Source organism: Triticum aestivum, chromosome 6B (assembly GCF_018294505.1).
Source record: "Triticum aestivum cultivar Chinese Spring chromosome 6B, IWGSC CS RefSeq v2.1, whole genome shotgun sequence".
In the NCBI taxonomy this organism is placed as follows: Eukaryota; Viridiplantae; Streptophyta; class Magnoliopsida; order Poales; family Poaceae; genus Triticum; species Triticum aestivum.
In genome coordinates, this window is record NC_057810.1 from 597,874,266 (window position 1) to 597,886,187 (window position 11,922).

Here is an 11,922-nt window from a genome sequence, read left to right on the forward strand (position 1 = left end):
AGAACACTAAAAAGACTAAGTTTCAGCCGAGGACAACATTCAGTACTAAAAGCATCATGCTAATAGTAGTTAGAAATTCACTAAGTACTGCAACAGGAAAAGCAAAGAAACACCAGTACGTATTTCCTAGTCACTAGCATGCTAGGACTAAAAGTTCTGGTACACTTGAACACACGGTACATTCATTCTACAAAATATAAAAAGGAACGGGAAACATCAGTTCGCATTCCCTAAAACAGTGACACACTAAGAATAACAGTAATAATACAACTGAAATCTCAGTACAACTAAGTCTATACGACAAGTGCTATGATTATACCAAACATTGCCTTGAGAAGAACCACAGCCTAGAAAAAAAAGGCCAAAACTAAATCAAAAATATATCAGTTCGACAAAGGAGAAAAATCACAAGAAACACAATAGAAAACATACTAGCCTCAAACAACACAAAAAATTAAATAATTAATCAAAGTACTAGCACAATTGAAATCTCAGTACAACTTAGTTTATTCGGTAAGTTCTATGATGATACAATTAATGCCTTGAGAAAGAAGTAGTTTTGAACTTAAACATAGCTAATTTAAATCAGTGCTTTAACTTTTACTATGAAGTTCAACTACTAAAGTTCAAGAAGTTCAAACAAAAATTTGGCACCAAATTTTAAAAAGCCTTACACTGAATGAGATTTCGAATCAGTACTAACAGAACTATATCATATGTAAAAAAAACGAGAGTACAGAAACTATAAAGGTCCAACTTAGGTTAGAATCGGATAAAAATAAATTAAATCTCACTTTCTCAGCAAGAACTCGTAAATACACTTGAAAAAAAGGTTTTCAGTTCAACAAGTATATAAGTCTTCAGTACAAAAAAGTAAATCTTAACCAAAACGAATTCCCGATGAAACATACACAAGTGAAACAGCTATTCAACCACACAATCATCATGGGAAAAAAAGTTTGTTAAACAGTGTGCCACACTTAAACACAACACAAAATATACTAGTTATTATATAGTACTCGACAAGACATCAAACACTAACAATAGAGCCTACAATGCTTTCAAGAGATATATCACACAACTATCCCATTCACTACGCAATTGATCAGCATTTCTCCTATGCACCAGGAGCCAAAGCCTGAACCTTCTTGGGAAGCTCCGTCACCACAAGCTGGCTATTCCGGTTGAACACAACTCTATACAGATCCTCAGCGTTCCAATCAACAATACGTGGCTGCAAAAACAATAAAACAAATTATCAAAAACCATGACACATAAAAAAAGGATACACAATAAGCCAAAAAACAGAAAGTGAAAAGCCCAACTAGAACCCACGTCATTATCTCGAATGTTCTCAATGATCTTTTCACCATCATAGGATCCCGCATACTTCAGAGCATAATGGCCACATTCATTTGGCCCTTGAAGTGAAACCATGACAAACATTGGTTTCTTTGCAAATAGCTCTCAATTGGGCTGCTTGCTTGCATTGTACTTGTCGGATTTCGGGTTCCGGCAGACCCTCTAGGTTCAAACTCTGGGGTGCGCGCGGAGATTTGACCCTCTGCCTAGCTACACCTCACCGCCTCGCTATGACCTAAGCAATCAAAGGAACAACACGAGAGACACATAGTTTATACTGGTTCGGGCCACCATTGTGGTGTAATACCCTACTCCAGTGTGTGGTGTGGTGGATTGCCTCTTGGGCTGATGATGAACCATACAAGGAAGGACAGCCTCGCAAGGGTCTGTTCTTGGCTGGTGCGATGAACTACTAGGGGGAGTTCAGTCGCTCTCTCGATCGATCGGTCCGTTGAGATCTCGTTGTGATCTCGTCTCTCCTCTATCTGTTGTCGTCGCTCTCTGTTGTGGCTAGTCCTATTTATAGGCAAAGGCCCTGGGACTCCTCCCAAATATTGAGCGGGAAGGGCGCCAACAATTGGCCATTTTGAAGGGGAACATCTAGTACACTTATCCTGACTAAAGTTGGTCCTCGCCTGCTAAAGGCTCTGGTGGTGACGCTGGCTTGGGCTCCATGATGACCTCCATCCTGCCGTTCTGCTGGTCTTGGTCTTGTTGCACCGAAATTGATGCCTTTGCTTGATGCCCTCGCCTGCGCTTGCTCCCTTTGCACCAAAGAGGAAAGAAGGACACTGCGCGGGCTGGCTCCCGCCTGGCGCCCTTGGTTGTCATGGCTTGCGTCATGGGCACCTTGTGAGGTACCCCGCCTTGATCTCTCCGCCTCCTCGCGAGCCAGCCTGACGAGGCTGTGCCTAGAAAGCCTCCTATCGTCCGCCCCGCGAGGCTTGGCCCCTCGCGAGGGTCTTGAGCTCATGCTGATGAAGATGGGCCACGCTTGGCCGCCCCTTGAGCCACACCGCAGGCCGCAGGTAGGCAAGTCTGGGGACCCCCGTTGCCAGAACACCGACAGTAGCCCCCGGGCCCGAGGCGCGCTTGGACTTGGCTGAGCATAGAGGCGAAGGGGCAAGTGCGAAGCATCGCGGGCCCTAACAGCTTGCGGCCCCGGGCGCCACATGGCGGTTGATTGGACGTGGGCGGCTCCACTCCCCCATGACGTCTCAGCAACTGCGTGAGCTGACAAGTCCCTGCATGTAAAAACTGGTCATGATTACCTGCGATCGTGGAAGTCGACGGTTGGCCTCCTCTGGCTATAAGTACGGAATGACGCGAGCCATTCCAGTTCATCTTACTTATCTACTTCTCCTCTTCTTCATCTTAGCCACTGCTCCACCTTGCCGCCATGGCTCCGATACGCCGGTTCTCCGCAGAAGAGAAGGGAAAGGCCCCCCGAGAGGGCCCCGACCCGCTTCTGCCAAAGAAGCGCTTGGTCCTCTGCCGCCGAGATGAGGGCATGCGGCAGGAGGTGTCGAGGCCTTGGTGCGAGCGGCCGCCGCCAGGGTTTCCGCTACCCTTGTACGCCCACCTTGAGGGCCCTGAAGGAGCTGATGCCGAGCGCCATGGACGACACAACCATCGGTGCCGGCGGGTCAAGGCGGTGCGCGTTGTCCCTCCTGGGGTTCATGCTGAGGGATCCTCCCTAGATTTTGTGCTCCACGCCGCCATTCCTCCTTGATCTTGGATTCATCTTCCTCCTTCCTTCGCCTTCGAGATTCCGCCGAGGGGGCCCTTCAGGCTCTGGCTGCAGCATGCCGATTGCCAGACTCCTGCGACCGATGCGGATGTCGAGGTCGTTGCTCCAGGTAAGGTCTTCATGACCCAGGGCTCGGGCGAGATCGCCCGGGTTTGCAGGACTAGGGGCGCCCTCGTGACCCACCTGGAGTTCGATGGTGCTTGCATGATGCTCTTCAAGGTCTTCGACAAAGATGGTCATCGGCTGGAGTGCTGTCCCAGAGACAGCGGCAGAAGCCCCGGAGCGGCAAGGAACAGGCCTGCTGTCGCACGTTCTTCCAGCAGCTCCTCAAGCGGCGAGGGTGCCGGAGGATCCAGCGACTCCGCCGAGCTCTTCACGACTCTGGAGACGAGCGACGACAGCTACGAGCCCCCGAGCCTGCGCCGCTCTCGGAGCAGGACGGGCTCGTTAGGCCGCCATCGTCTCTGATCTGGATGAGGTTGGCACCAGTGCCTGGCGGCCCACTATTGATGATGGCGTCTGCCGCGATGGTTCCTGTAGTTAGGACTCCTTAGGATACACGTCTTTTGTCCCTGCGAGGAGCCAAGAATACACCCCGTGGGGGCTTGTAAGGTGTATGTAGCTCTGTTTGTCAATATGATCCTTATCATGAAGCGGTGCGAGATGCTTATTCCGTCTTAGCTTAGTTTCTTCCTTTCAGACCTCACGAGGGCTTGGTGCTCTGCGCCGACAGGTCCCAGTCCCAAGGCGGCTTCAGCCGTCGCTGGTACGCCAGGTCGCGATGCCGTGGTCAAGGCCAGGAGGTGAGCGGCCCGGGGTCCAGTAAGAGCCCGTGAGTCGCGATACTCAGGAGGTCCCCTTTGGCGCTCAAGCAGCTATCGTTTGGTGAGAAAGGAATGTAACGTTACTAACATGGGACTGCATTGGATGCGGTGACGGTGCTGCGATAGCTAGTGTTTCTGGAGAGTGACTTATCTCAAGGGTCAGGAAATGCTTCCTGATGCGGCGCTATGTCCGGGCCTTGGCCAGCGAGAGGTTGCCTGGCGTGGTCTCCGCGTGCATCTTTCCTCTCGCCTCTGCTCCCCTTTCTGCTCTACGTCCTCGGGTCCCGGCCCTCGAGCGGGTCTCAGCCGTCGCTGGTTTGCCGGGGCGCGATGCCATTGGCAAAGCCAGACTGTGAGGGCTGGAGAGCCGGTAGGAGCCCTGAGTCGCGATGCTCAGGTACCCCCCCCCCCGCCTTTAACGTGCAAGCGGTTCCCGCGGACGATAGTGAAGAGGATGCCTTGAGGGCCTTGCCTGGCGCTTCTCCTTGGGGGATCCTGCAGACCCACCACAAAAAGAGCAAAAGTCCGCTATGACAAGCGGCGGTCAGCCGTTAGTTGCTTTGGAAAGGTGACGAGGCACTAAAGGCCTGACGAGGTGTATTGAGACACCCGTGAGCCAACACGGGACTCATAGGGCCCTACCCCAAGGTGGGTTGCGCCTGGCACTGGGCCTTAACTTGTGATGTGTTCCTGCAAATTTGGCTAGATGCCGATGCTCTACGTCCTCGGGTCCCGGCCCTCGAGCTGGTCTCAGCCGTCGCTGGTTTGCCGGGGCGCGATGCCGTGGGCAAAGCCAGAGGGTGAGGGCTGGAGAGCCGGTAGGAGCCCTGAGCCGCGATGCTCAGGTACCCCCCCTTTAACGCGCAAGCTTGGTTAGATGTTGATGCTCTACGTCCTCGGGTCCCGGCCCTCGAGCTGGTCTCAGCCGTCACTGGTTTGCCGGGGCGTGATGCCGTGGGAAAAGCCAGAGGGTGAGGGCTGGAGAGCCAGTAGGAGCCCTGAGTCGCGATGCTCAGGCACCCCCCTTTAACATGCAAGCTTGGTTAGATGTCGACGCTCTACGTCCTCGGGTCCTGGCCCTCGAGCTGGTCTCAGCCGTCGCTGGTTTGCCGGGGCGCGATGCCGTGGGCAAAGCCAAAGGGTGAGGGCTGGAGAGCCGGTAGGAGCCCTGAGTCGCGATCCTCAGGCACCAACCCTTTAACGCGCAAGCTTGGTTAGATGTTGACGCTGTACGTCCTCGGGTCCCGACCCTCGAGCTGGTCTCAGCCGTTGCTGGTTTGCCTAGGCGCGATGCCGTGGGCAAAGCTAGAGGGTGAGGGCTGGAGAGCCAGTAGGATCCCTGAGTCGCGATGCTTAGGCACCCCCCCTTTAACGTGCAAGCTGCCGACATCCAGGAAGAAGAGATGGCACAGACAGGCACCAAATAACAAGCATGATGGGTCGAATGCATGGTCCGAAAATAAACGCAAGAGGGATATACGCCGCTGGGTCTGACCCGAGCGACTTGAGGATGATGCAGCCCGAGGGGCGCCCCCTAACAAAGTAAGCTAAAAACACGAGCGAAAGGGATACACGCCACAGGGACGGACCCACGCGGCCTGGGAATGATGCAGCCCTGAGGGCACTCCCATCTGGAAACGAAACTTGAAAGATGTCACCTGATAGTGTTGACAACGAAGGGGTGTTGAAGTAGCAGACGTAGCGGGCTGCGGGAGCCGATCTTCACGTGCCCCCAGGCCCAGGAGCCCCGTGAGGCTCCGGAGGCGCTGGTGGCTCCTCGCGAACCATCTCCATCACCACCAGGACTGCAAAACGCCTGGCCTCCTGAGCCTCCAGGATGATCCTGATGAGGCGCTGGCGCACCGTAACTGCGTTCGGCAAGCCGTAGGGCATGCGAACATAGTTGTGGGGTGGGCCTCCGCAGCGCCCCACACGTGAGGGCGAGAAGCGCTCCTGAGAGGCGACTCGGTTGAGCCCTGGGATGTGGATGCAGACGCGCAGCCTGCCATCCTCACCTAGATGGGGAGCTGTGGCGGGTAAGCGGCGCCTGCCACTCATGACTCTTGACTCCTGCAACTCCTGTGTGATCTGACTGGCGAACTCCTGAGGGTTTGGCCCTCCTTGCATTGCTCTTTCCTGAGGGAAACGTGTTCTGAAACACGCCTCCAAGTGGTGCCCAAGCGCCTCCCTCGTGACCTTAGTAAGGTCGGTGGCCCTCCAGGTGGGAGCCCCCGAGCCCTGCTTGAGGAGGGTGCCGGGCGCGCCTCCCTATGTGACAGAAGGAGGTGGCCCCTAAGCAGGCGTAGACCCTGAGGGGCTTGCCTCTTGAGGGGTCGGGCCTGGCGATGTCTTCTTCTTCTTGGGGGCAGTCTCAGGGAGCCTCCCGCTCCCGCGATCTGGGTCTTCAAGTGATGCATCCTGAAAAGCTCGTTCCAGGGAGCACACCGCGTCTCTTTCTTCACAAGGCACCGTGATGACTCCACCACTTCCTGGCATCTTGAGGACGTTGTAGCCGTGATGAGTCACGATCATGAACTTGGCGAGAGCTGGGTAGCTGAGGATGGCGTTGTACGGTAGGTGAATGTGGGCGACGTCGAAGTCCATGAGCTCAGTGCAGTAGTTGTTGCACGCCCCGAAGGTGACAGGGAGGCGGACCTGCCCAATTGGAACCATGGAGCCGTCGGTGACTCCGGAGAAAGGCTTGGTTGGCTGAAGCTGAACGTAAGGCACTTGGAGGTTGTCGAATGTCTCTACGGACAGGACGTTGAGCCCTGCCCCGCCATCAATGAGGGTCCTGGTGACTTGCACGTTGCTGATGACTGGGGAGCAAAGCATTGGGAGGACTCCGGTTGTGGCCGCGCACTTGACCTGATCCGCTGAGCTGAACATGATGGCGCACGCCGACCACCTGAGGTGGCGCGTGGCTTCAAGCTTGGGGAGGACTGCATTCACTTCGCGAGCAAACTACTTGAAAATGCGTTGAGAGGCTGGGGCTTGTGCTCCGCCCAGGATGCAGGTGATCGCGCGTGGCTCCTGGAAGCCCCCAGCCTCCTCGTCCTGATGATGGTCCTCATTTTTCCTTGGCTATGGCGGCAGTGGAGGAGGCCTGCATTTCCTTGCGGGCGATCCTCGCGAGGCCGATCCCTCCAGTCTCCCTCGCGAGGCTGATCCTGCCAGCGATCCTCGCGAGGTCGGTCACGCCACCCTTGGCGAGGGCCGCGGTCTTCCCAGCGTCCTGCGTTCCTTCCTCCTCCTCGGCCATAGCCGCGATCGTTGTAGTCGGGCCGTCGGCCGACCCTTCCTTCCCGCACGGCTCGGAGCTCTTGGCATTCGTTGGTGTTGTGGGTGTGGAGGTCGTGGTACACACAGTACCGGCTGCCCTTGAAAGAGTCAGGCCGGTCTCTGCCCCGCTTGGTGTCTGGTTCTGCCGCGAGCACGGCAGCCCCCTTGCGCTTCACGTCCTTGGCCTTGGATTTCTTCTCTTCTGCGTCGGCGGCTGGCAGGTCGAGGAGGGAAAGGCGCCCTTCCTCAGCCCTGGCGCACTTTGTTGCCAAGTTGAACAACTCCAAGGAAGTGCATAGATCTTCATGCATCGCCAGTTCCTCCTTCATCTTGACGTCGCGCACGCCGTCGGAGAAGGCCAAGATGATGGCCTCCTCGGTCACCTTGGGAATCTTGAGACGTGCGTTGTTGAAGCACTGGATGTACTTCTGCAGGGTCTCCCTGGTTGCTGCTTGATGCGGCGCATGACGCTCATGGCAGGTGGCCGTTCGCGAGTACCTTGGAAGTTGGCGATGAAACGGGTGCGCATCTCGTCCCAGGAGAAGATCGTGCCTGGCGCCAGGTTCAGGAGCCAGGTGCGGGCCCCATCCTTGAGTTCCATGGGAAACCAGTTCGCCATGACTTTCTCGTCCCTGCTGGCGGCTTCGATGCCCAGCTTGTAGAGCTAGAGGAACCCCGTAGGGTCGGCTGTGCCGTCGTAGCGAGGAGGCAGGTCTGGCTTGAACTTGCAGGGCCACACGATGCTGCGCAGCCCGGCGGTGAAGGTGCGACACCCTGCCGTGGCCACGTGAGACCTCTGGTGATGGGGAGCTTGGTCTTGCGGGCCCCCATGTGCTACAGCTGGGAGCAGCGCGGGGTCTTGGCGCGCTGGGATAGGAGCGTGGTCGTGACGGACCGGAGCAGGGAGCACTCGGGCAGCTTCTTGGGGGCGAGGAACCTCTTGACAGCTCCGCTCTTGCTGCGCTGGCGCCGGACGGGGTGGGTTCCATCCAGGGGCCACGCGCCTTGGGGCCAGGGCGCCTTCTTGAGGAGGAGGTGGCTGAGGCGCACCCGGAGCTTCATTGCCCTTGTCGGGCGGGGCGCGGTGCAGCGAGAAGGACGGCGCGGGGGAGCCTCCCTGCGGCACGGACGAGCTCAGCGACGCGGTCGAGCCACTCTTCATAGACGTTGTCGACTGGGTGGTAGCGCAGGAGCTCGTTTGCCGTGATGAGCGCAGCTTGAGCCTCCTTGGCCGCGTGGGGCGCGCAGGACAAAGAACCATCCGAGGTGAGCGAGGGAGTGGCAGTGCGGCCGTCTCGCCTCATGGATGGATGCTGGGACGATGCTTGCTGCTCGTTCCCCACCGGGCCGGTGGCGGAGTTGACGGCACGCGACGGGGAACGGCGGGGGTGGCCGCCGATGGGGGCCGTCTGGGTGACGCGGGAAGCGAGAACGGCTCGGCGCTTGGCGCGGGCCCGACGAGCGTCTGACATGGATGCGATGGTCGGTGAAGAACAGGGCGGCGGAAGGCGAATTCTGGCGCACCCCTACCTAGCGCTCCAAATGTCGGATTTCGGGTTCCGGCAGACCCTCTAGGTTCGAACTCTAGGGTGCACGCGGAGATTTCACCCTCTGCCTACCTACACCTCACCGCCTCGCTATGATCTAAGCAATCAAAGGAACAACACGAGAGACACAGAGTTTATACTGGTTCGGGCCACCATTGTGGTGTAATACCCTACTCCAGTGTGTGGTGTGGTGGATTGCCTCTTGGGATGATGATGAACCATACAAGGAAGGACAGCCTCGCGAGGGTCTGTTCTTGGCTGGTGCGATGAACTACTAGGGGGAGTTTAGTCTCTCTCTCGATCGATCGGTCCGTTGAGATCTCGTTGTGATCTCGTCTCTCCTCTATATGTTCTCGTCGCTCTCTATTGTTCTCCCTATCTGTTGTGGCTAGTCCTATTTATAGGCAAAGGCCCTGGGCCTCCTCCCAAATATTGAGCGGGAAGGGCGCCAACAATTGGCCATTTTGAAGGGGAACATCTAGTACACTTATCCTGACTAAAGTTGGTCCTCGCCTGCTAAAGGCTCTGGTTGTGACGCCGGCTTGGGCTCCACGATGACCTCCATCCTGCCGTTCTGCTGGTCTTGGTCTTGTTGCACCGAAATGGATTCCTTTGCTTGATTCCCTCGCCTGCGCTTGCTCCCTTTGCACCAAAGAGGAAAGAAGGACACTGCATGGGCTGGCGCCCTTGGTCGTCATGACTTGCGTCATGGGCACCTCGTGAGGTACCCCGCCTTGATCTCTCCGCCTCCTCGCGAGCCAGCCTGACGAGGCCGTGCCTAAGGAAGCCTCCTGTCGTCCGCCCCGCGAAGCTTGGCCCCTTGCGAGGGTCTTGAGCTCGTGCTGATGAAGATGGGCCACGCTGGGCCGCCCCTTGAGCCACGCCGCAGGCCGCAGGAAGGCAAGTCTGGGGACCCCCGTTCCCAGAACGCCGACAGTACTGAGCATCACCATACATAGCCTTCATTACTCTGACCAATCTGGAAATCTGTAAAAAACAAAAGAAACCACACATTTTTAGGTCTCAGAAAAAGCAGAAACAAAGATGCAAAAAAATTAATCTAGTACGGATAATAAATGTCACTCACAAACTTCTCGCAATCTTTATGATAGGTGTTCTTTGAAGGACGGCAGTTCTTCGGATAAGGTAAAGAGTCAAGGATGTCAACGCTACGTCGGTACCAATTCATGACATATAATGAATAGTGGTTCACTTTTTATCCTTTGCTAAAATCATAGGCTTGAATAGAGGCATCATGATCTAAAAATAAATGACCAAAAAAGAGATGTTAAATATTCAAAATAAAAACCAGCATCACAACAAACAAATAAAACCAAACACAGCTAGTAGATCTCACAAGGTCGGCACTGAACAAGTCTTCCTTATCTTTAACATAGCTCTTGAAATCTCTCGATGCACTCTCTACATTAAACTCTTTATTTTCATCATCGTAAAATGAACAGTCAAGCACAACCTGCAAAAAAGCCAAAAAAAGAAATATATACAGGAGGATAGGATCAACAAGCAGTAAAACTCGTAAAACAGTAGGCAGTCTTCTTTAACAGAAACAAACAATCTAATTGATTACCGTGATGAAATATGGACTCAGCAATACCCTTTTTCCAGATGTGAAATCAACATTTCTCTTGGGATCTTGCTTCCAATCATCAATGAGGAAGTCCATTACATCACCCTCCATCATTTGCCTAGGTGCAAAAACTTCCCAGATGCGTTTCCCAGTGAAGCTAGTTACGCTATCATCAGGCTGGGGGATCATTGAGAATGTATTCTTGCAGCACACACAAGAACAAAAAGAAGGGGAAGCAAGATAAGGCATTCATAGCAGTTCAAGTTGTATAAAAAAGAACAATTCAGGTAATATTTATATAGCAGTTACAAAAACAACAGAAGAAAAAGAAGAGGAAAAATAATGAGAGATACACACTCGGCATACTTCTCACGCCATTCATCACTAAACAACGGATTATACAACCTGCGAGCCTTGTCCAGGTGAGGGAATTTATGAGGGTGAAGCTGCTGCACAGGGGAGCAAAACTTTATAGGAGCTCTGGGCGCATGCTTCGTGCTTACAACATTGCCAGAATCCAAAGCAGGATCTTTCCTAGCACCCCCAGCTCTACGAGCCACTATTCCTGCAAGGGCAGATAAACCTTTGGCAGCAGCACTCCTCGTGACTCTTCCAACGCCAGCAATCTTGTTAAACACATCATCATCGCTGTCTATCAATTCCACTATGGGATTCTTGGGTGTAGTAGGGCTCTCTGCACAAGCAGCCATAGAACCTCTCAGAGCTCCCAACCGCCCCTTCATAACACCAGATCTTGTCTTTTCGGGAGAACGCCCCTGGCTAAGATCAATAGCTACGCGCTCGAGCTCCGAGAACTGGCTGCCAAAGAACCTACAGTCATGCTCACCAAGATCCAGCAACTCACTTGAAAAACAAAAAACAAAAAAAGAAGAAGATCGCACAAAGGGTAAGTTCAAATACATATTTCATGACAGTACTAATAGAGAAGTACAAGCAGAAAAAAATTACGAAAGTCCATGCAACGTATAGGGTTCGATGCCAAACAAACCCCGGAAGTCAACATCAAACACATCGCTAGTTGCGCAGGTATACAACAAAGTCTTCCTAATGTCAAGAATGTCTTAATGGCTGTAATCGACCATTTCAATTACACCATCCTCCCGGCAATGATAGGTCTTGCAGTTTTGTAGTATAAAGAATCCACAAGCATGCTTGTAAACAAAGATAAAAAACAAAAATGGTACAACACAAATCCGAAAATACAGGAACAACATCCTCCCAGCTACGAAAACAACCAACAAAAATCATTAAAAACGGATACTCACGTGTTTTCCTGCTGCGCCACCCGCACAAACTCGCAAGAGAAACCATCAATATGCACCGCGAGAACGGTTTGGCCCTGTCTACACTCGACTCCCTCCAAAGCTTCTTTATATTATCTATCATATTCCTTAAGAATCTAACTGCATCACCCAAGGTTTCATCACGGAGTGAATCAAGACACTCGAAACGACGGAACCTCAAATTCAGATTCATCGGTAGGTTTCATGGTAGCCACAAATGACGGTGGATCAAATGTAGGGAAAAAAAGCTGAAAAAAATCACAGA